Genomic DNA, 15,254 nt, shown 5'->3' with positions numbered 1-15,254 from the left:
TGTGATTAGTGTGTTTGGGTTTTCGGGCGTTACAATTCCTCCCACCTCAAATAGAATTTCGTCATCTAAATTTGTCTAGTATTTGATTACTGAAAAGTTTAGGCTCCTTCATTCACCTCATACTTAATCTGATTGGCTTAAGTTTTGCATCTATCACGCTTTCGTTGCAAACTCTGATGCTCTCTGCCTTACTTGCTGGCATGTCAAACATTCGAACACAGAACGCAAGATGTTTCGCTTCATGCCCGGCCACCGATACAATTGCTGCAGATCCTTGTACATCTTCGTACTTCCAGAATGAATGGAGTACGCAGTTTTATGATCTTCATTCATAACAACCTTTCTCAGTGAATCGCCACTAGGAACCCAAAGTCGTTCTTGAAAATTATCACACTTAGTCCTAACAATTCTCGAAAAATGGCACAATTTGACCCCAAATAATTTTTCGAAGATAGCATTTCAACCCTTAAAGTTTCGAATTTTTTTTTTATTTCGGTCCTTCAAATCTCGAAAATTACATTTCTATTCCAATAAATTTTCAATGTCATTTCTTAAATCCAGCTCAAGTAGAGCATGCAACTTATTCTCTTCTAAGTTCTTCATTATCCCAATCAATTCCAATAATCAATTTATCATTTCATGCAATAAAAGCAATGTAAAAACGTTAAAAAACTGGGTTACTAGTAATCAGAGTCGTATAGGCTCTGCTTCAACCTCCTCAGCATGCATGACATACGCCCTACCAGTTGCAGGTGCCTGTTGCTTAGGGAAATTGAGGAAGATATGTCATTGCTCTCCACATTTGAAGCACTTTCCAGAGAACCATAGACACTTAACATAATGGTGGCGGATGCATTCTTTGCACAATGGCTTCAAATCATTCTTTGGCACTCCTGGTTTCTGCTGATCTTGTCCCTTGCAAGGCCTCGTGAAAGGCTTCTTATTCTGCTGACTCAAGGCACGGTTTCTCTTGCGCTGCATCTCCCACTCAATGTTCCTCAGTGACTGCTCGGCTCGAAAGGCTTTAGCCACAGTGGCACTATAATCAATCGAGTCAGACATCACCTTATCTTGACGGATCATCGGCCTCAATCATCCAAGAAACGACATAATTTCTCTATATTATCATTTGCAATCAGGGGCACAAAGTGACAGCCCCGCTCAAACTTTTGGACGAATTCAGCAACAGATGCATCCCCCTGGAAGAGACTCATAAATTCTCTCTTCAACCTCGAACAGACATCGGCAGTGAAATACTTATCATAGAATACCTCTTGAAGCCTTTCCATGTCAACGTCGCCAAATTCACTCCTCGTTCCGCTCCCTCCCACCAAAAGGAAGCACCGCCCTTTAGCAAATAGATGGTACAACGAACCCGATCAGCGTCCGTCATATCCATATACCTAAAAATCACATTCAAAGACCTAATTCATCTCTCAGCCAAGAATGGATCGGTAGTGCCAGAAAATTCCTCGGGATCCATCTTTCTAAACCGCTCATATAGTGCCTCCGGTCGGACCCTTGGAGCATTCCCAACATGCTGCTCCAATAATCAAGCCATACCGTTTAGCACACAAGCACTAGAATCCTGATTAGGGGGAGGCAATTGAATCTCCTCCTCCCACCTATCCTCATTATCTCTGTGGAGAACTCGTCTAGGAGGCATCACTGTACAAGTCGTCCAACCAATACATAACAAACACGCAGTTTTTTTAAAAAAGCATCTAACATTTATCTTTGACAGTCATATAAGCAAGTGTATCTAAACAATTAAATCAACAATAAGATAAATAAAAAAATTAAAAGCAATAAACTCACAAACAATGAGGCGTGACTTCTCAAGCTCCTCGAAAACAGCAGTATGCATAACCCTTTTCAAGAACCACCGCTCTGATACCAACTGAAATGATCCTACTTCTAAATTCATTTAATTTACGCTAGTTTTTTTTCCTAAACCATGCATAATTAATTTATCATTAATAGACTAGCATAAATAATCAATAAATGAATTCATAATATTCAAAACCATTCATGCGGAATTAGTAAATAAAGCAATAAAAGTCTAACATTCAACTCAATAAATTCTAACATCTTAACACTCTATAAATAAAAGCGATAATCCATAAAATCATCAAAAGTGTTTAACATATGCGGAATTTCTAGGTCATCGGGTATGCACTGCGCCTCCTGGGTGACTCGATAGTCCTTACCTCATGACTCAACATCATCATTACCTGCAAAAATTCAAACCTAGTGAGTCTAATGACTCAGTATGCTAAAAGCTAATATAACAAATACGTAGATATACACTCGCATACAAAAAAAATTACTTTTACTAAAAATAGATTTTCCATGCAATCATGAAACCTTCAAAATATGCAAAATTTGAAATCATGTGTAGATATTCCATTTAAAATCATCATTTTTAGGTGAAGTCCGATCCTAGAAAGTGAAAAAATTCATTCGATTGATCAATCTATAAACCATAGTACTAGGCCGCCGGGTTCAACGCTCACTTCTTCGACGATCCCACCGAATAGCATAAAAATAACTTCATAGTTCACTTTTTTAACGGATCTATTATCATTGAGATTCCCGCCCCCGTGTTCGACGGTTCACTCCCTTTTCATCGCAAGTTCACCGTTCCCGTTTTCTACAAATCCCTTATATCTTTTTCGTCACGATCAATTCACATTCCTAAAAATAAATTTCCTTTACTTTTTCATTTCATAAATCATTCATGAATTTCCATATTGTAATGCCCGAAAGTTAATCGCTGTTAATTAACGATTATTGAATTATAATTTAATGTGATTATGAAAGGGCCAACCGAGACACGATTTGAGATAACGTGTAATAAGGTATGTGCGAGGACAGTACCTCTCGCGCACATGCGCGACGTGATGCGCGCACAAGCGCGAAATTGACAGAGGGTCTCGCGCATATGCGCGGTGGGTGTGCGCGCATATGCGCGAGCTGTGCGATGGTTCAAGTGCATTTCCAGAGAGCCTCGCGCATATGCGCGGAAGGCGTCGCGCATATGCGCGAGCTGCCGAGAAAATTGTTTCCGAGGCCAGTAGGTCTCGCGCATATGCACCAATATAGGTCGCGCATATGCGCGAGACGTGTTTTGCGAAGGAATGGGCCACGTTGGAGAATCATGCATGATATATATATATATATATATATATATATATATATATATATATATATATATACACGTTTATATCAGAATGCATTTCATCAAATTCATTGTGAGAAATCGAGAAAAGCTTCGAGGAAAGTGTGGAAAATCCGTCCGTTAGATTTTGAATCCGAATTCGGTACTGTGTTCCTATCAACGCAGGCTATAACTGGACGTAAGTTTTACTACGTTTTGACATGCTTTGAAATTATGCTATTGTCAGAATTGAATAGGATTCATATATGATGTTCTTGTCATGTTAGACATCATAGAATCGAAGTCATATTGAGAAACAGACTGATTGTGGAATTGTTATGATTTTCTGATTATATTTGGTGGAAATCGGACATATTTGGATTATGAATGAATGGAAGATTATATCGGATATGAGTTATGATTTGTAATTGATGTATGTTGATATGGTATTGACGGAGATATTGAGATGGTGTCGTTATGCCGTGATTTGAATTAAATCCGGATTAATCAGATGCAGTGTTGAATTGGGAATGGAATATTGATATTATGATTCTCGATATGTCGTTTCAGATTTACGGAGACAGTCTTGAGTTCAGAACTGATATTGCTTCAGACTGAGACTACAAACGAAAGGTATAAGTCAATGTGGTATTGGGAGATCGACTTGAGTCGGTTTGGACTTAAGTTTCCCTAAATCACATACTATTTTTTATTATTTGCATTGACTTGATTTGATATGCTTGTTCTATAGATTTATAGAGAGCATGTGTTAGACGAGTCTCGACGAGTAATCTTGTGACAGAAGTGCCTGATAGTGGCGGGATCGCCACGGGCACATTGCACGATGTCAAAAAATAGTATAGAAATCTTGGGACAGAGGTGCTTGATAGTGGCGGGATCGCCACGGGCACATTGCACGATGTCACAAGATAGGATATTGGCGATAGGGCCACAGTCCATGACGGTTAGGTCAGGACACTGGATGTTTGGTTATATCGACGTGGATAGAACTGGAGTCTTTTCTATTACTGTTGGTCGATATAGGAATACCCACATCTGGAAACTGGGATCCCTAGACTAGGATTGAGTCTAGTCTGAGTCGTGGAGTCACGAGCATTGTCGACAGTTTGATATTGATTATATTTCAGCTTTTGATATATATTGCTGTTATCTATCAATGCTTTTATGTTTATCATATGATTGCATGTTTTGTTGATTTATACTGTGATTATATTCTCACCAGAATTATCCGGCTGTTGTCTTGTTTGTATGTGTACATGACAACAGGTGGGACAAGATCAAGGTCCAGGAGATGAGGAGAGATCGTGATAGAGTGGAGACTTCGGACTTTGATGTATATAGGGTTTTGACACTTGATAATTAGATATTAAACCTTAGTTTTACTGGTTTGTAGACTGTACAGGACTTGTACCTTATTTTATACTGAGTTGTATATTAGTTTGATCTCACTACATTCCGCATGTTTAAAAAAATTTTTTTATGACCCTAATTACTTGATTAGTAAATTGATCCTGATGACGATTAAGAATTGATTAGCGTCCGGGTCCCCACAACAGGTGGTATCAGAGCAATATATCCTTCAGACTGAGATAGGAGCTAGTGAGCGGGGTAGATTGAGGTTTTCTTTCCTACTTTTGATTGCTAGCATGATTTATTGCTATAATACATGTTTACCTGAATTATCTGATTTGGAAATTGTATTGTGTATTATCTAGAATGGATCAGCTGTAAGATGATCCGAGGAGGATTGAAACTGATCTGTTGTAATTGAGTTACTAATCCATTTAATTATCAGATATGTCTCCGAGAAGAGTACCAGAACATGGTAGCACTTCAAATCCTCCAATGGATGTGACAGCCACTCCAATGGAGACATTGTTAAAAAGGTTTCAGTCTTTCCATCCACCGACTTTGAAGGGTACGGAGAATTCCGTGGAGTGTGAGAGTTGGTTGGACGATATTGAAATGATGTTTGAGTCTCTAGAGTATATTGACGAGCGGAGGGTGAAATTGATAGGACACCAGTTACACAATGTTGCTAAAAACTGGTGGATCACAACAAAACGGGCATTGGAACACCGAGGTACAATTATTACCTGGAATGTGTTTAGAACTGAATTTTATCAGAGGTTCTTTCCAGTGTCATACAGGAAGGACAAGGGAGCCGAATTTGCTTATTTGAGACAGGGCCATCTTAACATTGAAGAATATGTGGCCAAGTTCTCTTCACTGTTGCGATTTGACCATCACGTAGCCGAACATGATGAGGCCGTCACTGATCAGTTCATAAATGGCCTAAATCCGGAAATATTTACGTTGGTAAACACTGGGAGACCGAACAATTTTACCGACGCCTTGAACAGAACCAAGGGAGCCGAATCCGGTCTGATGAGACAGAGAGGAGCTTCGTTTGTGCTTCCAGCACCGGGACCACAACAACCACCTCCTCGATTTGAAGGTGGCAGCAGCAGTAGCAGGAAGAAGGATTTCTTGAAGGCTAAAGGGAAGTAGTTCAAGAAGTCCGGAAGCAGTTCTTCTAGCTCTCGGAGTCCTCGACAGAGCCAGAGCTATACTGGAACTATTTGCAATACTTGTGGAGGGAAGCATCCCACTGAGCAGTGCCGAGGAGTGTTTGGCAGCTGCCGTATCTGCAAACAACAAGGACACTTTGCCCGAGTGTGTCCACAGAGAAGTGCCCAGGGATCCCAGGCAGCTGAGTCATCTGGATCAGTGGCTCAGACAGGTAGACGACCATCAGCTGTTCATTCTTTCTAGCCAGCACCGTCTACCCAGTCACAGCAGAGGCCAGGAGGAAGCCTGACAGTGAGCCAGCCTCCTAGACAGCAGGCCCGAGTTTTTTCTTTGACCGAGGAGCAGGCACATGATGCACCTGATGATGTTGTGGCAGGTAACTGTTTTATTTCTGGTTATCCTGCATACGTATTGATTGATACTGGTGCATCGCATACTTTTATTTCTGAGAGGTTTGCATTGAGTCGTGCATTACCTATTGAGTCATTGTCTGCGGTAGTGTCTGTTTCTTCCCCATTAGGGACATGTTTAATATCGGTGAAGTCTGTGAAATCTTGTATACTGCAGTACGATGGGCATACGATTGAGTTAGATTGTATTGTGCTTGGTTTATCTGATTTTGATTGTATTATCGGTATCGATATGTTGACCAACTACAGAGCCACATTCGATTGTTTCCACAAGATTGTTCGGTTCAGACCTGAAATGGCTGAGAAGTGGAAATTTTACGGTAAGGGTTCTCGAGCTAGAATTCCTTTGATATCTGCGATAAAAATGACTCGATTATTGCAGGAAGGAGCGGATGGATTCCTGGTATATTCAGTTGATTTACTGAAGTCGAGCCCATCATTGGCGGACTTGCCAGTGGTGTGCGAGTTTGCTGATGTCTTTCCAGATGAGATTCTTGGATTGCCTCCGATGAGAGAGATAGACTTCAGCATTGAGTTGATGCCAGGAACAGTTCAAATTTCGAGGGCTCCGTACAGGATGGCACCGATCGAGGTGAAAGAGTTGAAAGAACAGTTGGAGGATTTACTGGTCAAGGGGTATATCAGACCGAGTGTTTCTCCTTGGGGCGCTCCAGTACTGTTTGTGAAGAAGAAAGATGGGTCGATGAGACTTTGTATCGACTACCGGCAACTGAACAAGGCAACGGTAAAGAATAAATACCCATTGCCTCGTATTGATGATTTATTTGATCAGTTTCAAGGTTCTTCGGTGTATTCCAAGATCGATCTGAGATCTGGATACCATCAACTGAGAGTCAGGGATTCTGATATCTCAAAGACAACATTCAGAACCAGGTATGGACACTATGAATTTATTGTCATGCCATTTGGTTTGACGAATGCACCAGCGGTATTTATGAGATTAATGAACCGTGTCTTTCAGAAATATCTCGATGATTTTGTGATTATTTTCATCGATGCTATTTTGATCTATTCAAAGAATATGATGGAGCATGCTGAGCATTTAAGAACTGTGTTGAGAATTTTGAGGGCGGAGAAATTGTATGTTAAACTGTCGAAATGCGAGTTCTGGTTGAAACAGGTGGTATTTCTGGGGCATATTATATCCGGAGACGGGATATCCGTTGATCCCAGTAAGGTTGAGGCGGTGATTTCTTGGCCGAGACCGACATCTGTACCAGAGATACGCAGCTTTATGGGTTTGGCAGGATATTATCGCCGATTCATTAAAGATTTTTCGAGTATTGCCAAACCGATTACACAGTTGACTCAGAAGAATGCTCCATTTGTTTGGTGTGAGGAATGTGAGACCAGTTTTCTCGAATTGAAGAAGAGATTGACCAGTGCTCCAGTGTTGACTATCCCGTCAGGTACTGGTGATTTTGTTGTGTATTGTGATGCATCTCACCGCGGATTGGGTTGTGTTTTGATGCAGCGGGGGCATGTGATTGCTTATGCCTCGAGACAGCTGAAACCCCATGAATCTCGTTATCCAATTCATGATCTTGAATTGGCAGCCATCGTCTTTGCATTGAAGATATGGCGATATTATTTGTACGGTGAGAAGTTTGAGATCTATTCTGATCACAAAAGTTTGAAATATCTGTTTTCACAGTCCGAATTGAATATGAGGCAGCGAAGATGGCTTGATTTGCTTAAAGATTTCGATTGTGAAATCAAATAATACCCAGGAAAATCCAATGCAGCAGCTGATGCACTGAGTTGAAAGGTATGTTTTTTATCCTTATCGACTATGGGTGTTTCGAATTTGATTGAAGACTGATGTTTGTCTGGAATAGTAATTGAGACAGATGGGAGACCTATGAGATTATATACTATTCAAGCTGAACCAGAGCTGATTTTGAGAATTAAAGCAGCTCAGAAAGTTGATCAGAATATACAGAAGTCGATTGCTATGGTCATAGCTGGACATCGATCGGAATATCAGGTTCAAAATAGTATTTTGTATGTGAATAATCGTCTTTTTGTGCCGAATGTTTCGGATTTAAGACAGCGAATACCGACAGAAGTGCACAACAGTCATTGTAGCATTCATCCTGGTGGCAGGAAAATGACCAGGAGGATTGTTACAGAGTTTGTCGATTCCTGAATGGAAATGAGATCACATTTCCATGGATTTTGTGACACAGTTGCCACGTTCCTCCCGAGGTTCTGATGCGATTTGGGTCGTGATTGATCGATTGACCAAATCTGCATGCTTTATTCAATACAAGATGACCTATAGATATGACCAAATGGCTGAGATTTACGTCAAAGAAGTTGTTAGATTGCACGGAGTGCCGAAGTCGATTGTATCAGACCGTGATCCTCGGTTTACTTCGCACTTCTGGCAGAGCCTGCAGCAAGCTCTCGGTACGAAGTTACATCTGAGTACCGCATATCATCCACAGACTGACGGACAGTCAGAGCGTACGATCCAGACATTGGAAGATATGCTGAGAGCTGTAGTGCTTGATTTTAGCACTAACTGGGAAGATGCATTGCCTCTTTGTGATTTTTCGTACAACAGTAGCTATCAGACGAGTATTGAGATGGCTCCATTCGAGGCTTTGTACTGAAAGAAATGCAGATCCCCATTATATTGTGATGATATCTCTGAATTTCCTGAGACTGGACCTGATATAATCAGAGATATGACGGAAAAAGTGAAATTGATTCAGAAGAAAATGAAGGCAGCTCAGGACCGACAGGCCAAGTATGCCAATGTTCGACGCCGACCGTTGGTATTTGAGACTGGAGATCGAGTGTTTTTGAAGATTTCTCCATTCAGAGGTGTGGTTAGAATTGGGAAGAAAGGGAAATTGTCTCCACGATATCTTGGTCCATATGAGATTCTCGAAAAGATAGGAGATCGTGCCTATCGACTCGCCTTGCCGCCTTCATTATCTGGGATACATAACGTCTTTCATGTATCTATGCTGCGGAAGGATCTCCCTGATGATTCTCACGTTATTCAGCCAGACAAGACTGAGCTGGATAAGACATTGAGTTATGTCGAGAAACCGATTCGGATTATCGATCGTAAAGAAAAACAGCCCACAAAGACGATTCCTATTGTGAAAGTTCAATGGACTCGTCATGGAATCGAAGAAGCCACTTGGGAGACTGAATCAGATATGAGACAAGAATTCCCAGCATTGTTTCACTGATGTAAATTTTTATTCGATTTTAATTACATTCCTTTTTAATGATATGATTTGATTACCTGTGATTTCGAGGACGAAATCATATCTTAGGGGGGGAGAAATGTAATGCCCGAAAGTTAATCGCTGTTAATTAACGATTATTGAATTATAATTTAATGTGATTATGAAAGGGCCAACCGAGACACGATTTGAGATAACGTGTAATAAGGTATGTGCGAGGACAGTACCTCTTGCGCACATGCGCGACGTGATGCGCGCACAAGCACGAAACGGACAGAGGGTCTCGCACATATGCGTGGTGGGTGTGCACGCATATGCGCGAGCTGTGCGATGGTTCAAGTGCATTTCCAGAGAGCCTCGCGCATATGCGCGGAAGGCGTCGCGCATATGCCCGAGCTGCCGAGGAAATTGTTGCCGAGACCAGTAGGCCTCGTGAATATGGGCCAATATAGGTCGCGCATATGCGCGAGACGTGTTTTGCGAAGGAATGGGCCACGTTGCTGAATCATGCATGATATATATGTATATATATGTATATATATATATATATACGTATATATCAGAATGCAATTCATCAAATTCATACGTTAGATTTTGAATCCGACTTCGGTACTGTGTTCCTATCAACGCAGGCTATAACTGGACGTAAGTTTTACTACGTTTTGACATGCTTTGAAATTATGTTATTGTCAGAATTGAATAGGATTCATATATAATGTTCTTGTCATGTTAGACATCATAGAATCGAAGTCAGATTCAGAAACGGACTGATTATGGAATTGTTATGATTTTCTGATTATATTTAGTGGAAATCAGACATATTCGGATTATGAATGAATGACAGATTATATCGGATATGAGTTATGATTTGTAATTGATGTCTGTTGATATGGTATTGACGGGGATATTGAGATGGTGTCGTTATGCCGTGATTTGAATTAAATCCGGATTAATCAGATTCAGTGTTGAATTGGGAATGGAATATTGATATTATGATTCTCGATATGTCGTTTCAGATTTACGGAGACAGTCTTGAGTTTAGAACTGATATTGTTTCAGACTGAGACTACAACGAAAGGTATAAGTCAATGTGGTATTGGGAGATCGACTTGAGTCGGTTTGGACTTGAGTTTCCCTAAATCACATACTATTTTTTATTATTTGCATTGACTTGATTTGATATGCTTGTTCTATGGATTTATAGAGAGCATATGTTAGACGAGTCTCGACGAGTAATCTTGTGACAGAAGTGCCTGATAGTGGCGGGATCGCCACGGGCACATTGCACGATGTCACAAGATATTATAGAAATCTTGCGACAGAGGTGCCTGATAGTGGCGGGATCGCCACAGGCACATTGCACGATGTCACAAGATAGGATATTGGTGATAGGGCCACAGTCCATGACGGTTAGGTCAGGACACTGGATGTTTGGTTATATCGACGTGTATAGAAATAGAGTCTTTTCTATTACTGTTGGTCGATATAGGAATACCCACATCTGGAAACCGGGATCCCCAGACTAGGATTGAGTCTAGTCTGAGTCGTGGAGTCACGAGCATTGTCGACAGTTTGATATTGATTATATTTCAGCTTTTGATTTATATTGCTGTTATCTATCAATGCTTTTATGTTTATCATATGATTGCATGTTTCGTTGATTAATGCTGGGATTATATTCTCACCGGAATTATCCGGCTGTTGTCTTGTTTGTATGTGTACATGACAACAGGTGGGACATGATCAGGGTCCAGGAGATGAGGAGAGATCGTCATAGAGTGGTGACTTCGGACTTTGATGTATATAGGGTTTTGACACTTATAATTAGATATTAAACCTTAGTTTTACTGATTTGTAGACTGTACAGGACTTGTAACTTATTTTATACTTAGTTGTATATTAGTTTGATCTCACTACATTCCGCATTAAAAAAAAAATTTATGACCCTAATTACTTGATTAGTAAATTGATCCTGATGACGATTAAGAATTGATTAGCGTCCGGGTCCCCACACATATTCTTTAAAATTTCCAAAAACATGCTTTATATCATTCATATACGTCGAGATTGCTAAAATAGCATATACGTGCCAACACTTTAAAATTTTTAAAAATAGCATCTATCATGCATACACTTTAAAACTTCTAAAAATAACATTTTTCATGATGTAGAATTGTTTTAGGGAGTTTCAAACCGCCTTCGATTTTCCTCGAACAGACCGCTCACGATTCAATACGTACTCGGATGACCTTAAACTTTGACTCAAAGACACGACTCGATTTCAAACTTTTAAAACACCCAAAATATATTCAATAACTTGCTGGAAATTCAGTCTTAGGACATACGTTTCAAAAACGGCTTAATTCACTTACCAGATGGCTCATTTACTACCGTTTTCGCGTTTTTGGTTAAATAAATGACCAAACTACCCTCCCGACTCGAACCAACCTGAGACCATAGAAAATCAGTGCAAGAAAAGCCATAGAAAAATCCTCAAAAAACCTTATGGAGCTGAGTTGTAGCGTATTAAACCATTGTTGAGCTGATTTCACCAATATACCGAGGAACACCCTGCACCTAACTGCATCCAAGTTCGACTCCACATTATCAAATCTTCCCAAGTGTTCCTTAGGGTTGGTACGTCTATCGTACTCTCGTACGGTTGATTGTCTAAAAATTGGGGGAAGATCTTATTCTAAAATCGCATGGGAAAATTTCTTCTAGGATGACATGGGAAAAATGACTCTCTTTTTGGCGTTGAAGCCTTGTTCCCCAACCAGTGCATCAACATTCTTACATCTTTCCACATCTCTTCCATCTGAGGATTCTCTCCACTTGGCAGGGGATGCAAACATTCGTCCCAACTCTGATGACCCTCGGCATTCTCATCATGTTCTTGCCGCTTATCATGATCTTCGAAAAATGTGGATTCATTATTATTCTTCATTGCGTCTTCTATAATTTTAGTAATAAATTGACCTAACTGCTCCAGAGTCAAGTTCCCTACATTTTCATTTGGAGGAGGTTGTTCATGCCTAGATCGAGTACGAGATGACGGTGAGTTGGTGTTGGAACATAAATTTCAGAGTTTGAAAATTTAATTCGCAAGAGAACTGAAGAACCAAATTGATCGGACAAATTGTAACTGAAAGAAATTTAAAACCGATGACACTAAGACGAATTGGTAATTAGAACTCAATACTTCACTTAACTGAACTGATAAAATCCTTATCAATTGATGTATCCTTAACTGTAACGACATCAGTTAGAACTGATGATGTCCAACTGAAATGATCTTTTGAACAGTTGACTCCTGATCAGTTAGCCATGTCATCAGTTGTAGTATCAGCCGACAGACTGACAGTTCGTACCAACTGTCATATAGAGCAGAACAGTCTGATACTTCGTAGCACTGTCATATAAAGTCATCAGCTTGAACTAAATGACGATTCAACGGATATTAATCATTAAATGCATTCAATGTGACCGTTGAAACCAGAGACTATTTATAGTTGATCGATTTAGTTGAAGAAGGTTGAGGTTCCTAGGTTCTCTGAAGAAGCAGAATCTTTTCTCCGAAACTTGATCGATAAATTTAACCTGGATTATGCCTTGCAAGAAAAGAAAATTGAGAAAGTGACAAACCATGATGTGAAGGCTATTTAATACTTCTGAAACAAAGATGCCAATCACAACCAGAGATTGCTAAGGTGCTAGGGTTTTCCCATTTTGCATGCACATCTGAGGATATTAAAAATCTTGCTCATGCATTGATACTGAAAAAATCTCTGAACAAAATTGTATTCCCTGTATTGGACAAGTTGGTCGAAGCAATAAGTAACTTGGCCATCTCATCTATTCTCATGCTTTCTTGGACCCGTGGACAACCAGCTTCACCTACACCATTAGGAAAGGAAATAGCAGTTTTTGCTTATATATTGAGCATGGAACAGAAGGAATTATGTCGAATTTACATTTTCGGAAATTTTTCTGGAGCTATTGGAAACTACAATGCACATCAAGTTGCATATCCTAAGGAACATGGGTGTGGGATTAGGACATTCTCTTCTTGCTTACATAAGTGCGTTACATGGAATTCCAAAGCTTGATCAGCTGAATGAGTCATGGGAGGTTCTTGTTGAGCCAATGCAATCCGCAATGCAAAGATATAGTGTTTTAGAGCCGTATGAAAAACTGAAGGAGATAACTAGAGCAAGATGTCGGCAATTGGGCATTAATTGCAGCAAACAAATTTGACAAAAGGAAAAGTCACGTGGGAATAAATGAGAAGACACGCGGTTGGCATTCAAACATTCAGACGGAAATATGAATACGCGTATTTAACGCGTATTCAAACGGACAAGGGGCTCTATAAATATAGCTCCCCCTTCATTCTGAAATCATCCCTTTTTCGAGTTTCTCTCATCTTATAAGCATTTGAGTGCTTAATTTTATAATATTTGTGAGGTGTTTGTTATCCTATATTAAGAGAGTGTGTGTTCTCTTTGGAAACACAGTGAGTGAGTTGTACACCACAAAATATTATAGTGGAATTCTTTTCATCTTGCCCGTGGTTTTTACCCTAATCATTTTTAGGGGTTTTCCACGTAAATCTCGGTGTCCAGTTTATTATTTATTTTTGGGTTTTATTTTCTCAAAGTCCGCACGTGGGACCAACAAGTGGTATCAGAGCCTTAGTTTAAAATTTTCTTAAAATTCTGAGTATGCTCTATGGTTGCAGCCTAGACTGATCTTCCACATCAGAAAATATTTTTTTGAGATTTTTTTTTAAAGCGGGATTATTTTGTCCAGTCTACCAAATCGTTGTAGACATAATGACGGACAGGTACGAGATAGCAAAATTCAACGGAAGCAATTTTATCTTGTGGAAAATAAAGATACAAGCAGTTTTAAGAAAGGAGAATTGCTTGTCAGCTATTGGAGATAGACCGGTGGAGATTACAGATGATGGAAAGTGGAATGAGATGAATGATAATGCCGTTGCCAATTTACACTTGGCTATAGCGGTCGAAGTATTGTTAAGTATCTCTGAGATACAAACAGCCAAAGTTATCTGGGATACTCTGACAAAGATGTACGAGGTCAAGTCACTATACAACATGATTTTCCTAAAGAGAAGGCTTTATACTCTTCGGATGGCGGAATCTTCATCGATGACCGACCATATCAACACACTAAATACTTTATTTGCCCAACATACTTGAATGGGGCATAAAATAGGGGAAAATGAACGTGTGGAGCTTCTACTTCAAAGTCTACCAGATTCATATGATCAACTTATCATCAACATAACCAACAATATTCTTATGGGCTTTCTAAGATTCGACGATGTCTTAACTGCAGTTCTCGAAGAAGAAAGTCGGCGCAAGAATAAGGAAGATATGTTGGTAACTTCGAAGCAGGCATAGGCTTTGCCGATGATAAGAGGAAGATTTATGGACCATGATTCCAGTGGGAGTCAAAGACGAGGTAGATCAAAGTCGAGAAGTAAGAAGAAAAATATTTACTACTTTAAATGTGGCGGTAAATGGCACTTCGAGAAAGAGTGTACGAGTATCGATAAAAGGTCTCAAGGAAATGTGGTCAATACTTCAGGCGGTGGTGAAATATTATTCAGCGAAGCAGCAACTGTTGCAGAAGGCAGACACAAATTTTGTGACACATGGATTATGGATTCGGGAGCGACGTGGCACATGACGTCTCGGAGAGAATGGTTTGATCATTATGAACCAGTCTCAGGAGGATCTGTATTCATGGGAAACGATCATATCTTGGAAATCGCTGGGGTCGGTACTATCAAAATAAAAATGTTCGATGGCACCATTCGCACCATACAGGAGGTACGATAAGTGAAAGGACTGACGAAAAATCTTTTGTCCTTGG

The 15,254-nt window shown here is 40.0% G+C and overlaps 1 pseudogene; it reads left to right on the top strand.

Moving 5' to 3' along the window:
• The first annotated feature begins 12,401 nt into the window (after positions 1–12,401).
• Positions 12,402–13,459, top strand: LOC140820413 (uncharacterized; annotated as a pseudogene).
• Positions 13,460–15,254: the final 1,795 nt, after the last annotated feature.

The sequence above is a fragment of the Primulina eburnea genome, unplaced genomic scaffold, assembly GCF_022965805.1.
Source record: "Primulina eburnea isolate SZY01 unplaced genomic scaffold, ASM2296580v1 ctg1038_ERROPOS4800000, whole genome shotgun sequence".
NCBI classification, from domain to species: Eukaryota; Viridiplantae; Streptophyta; class Magnoliopsida; order Lamiales; family Gesneriaceae; genus Primulina; species Primulina eburnea.
Note: the sequence above shows the minus strand (reverse complement) of the source record. Positions and strands in the feature narration are given on the sequence as shown.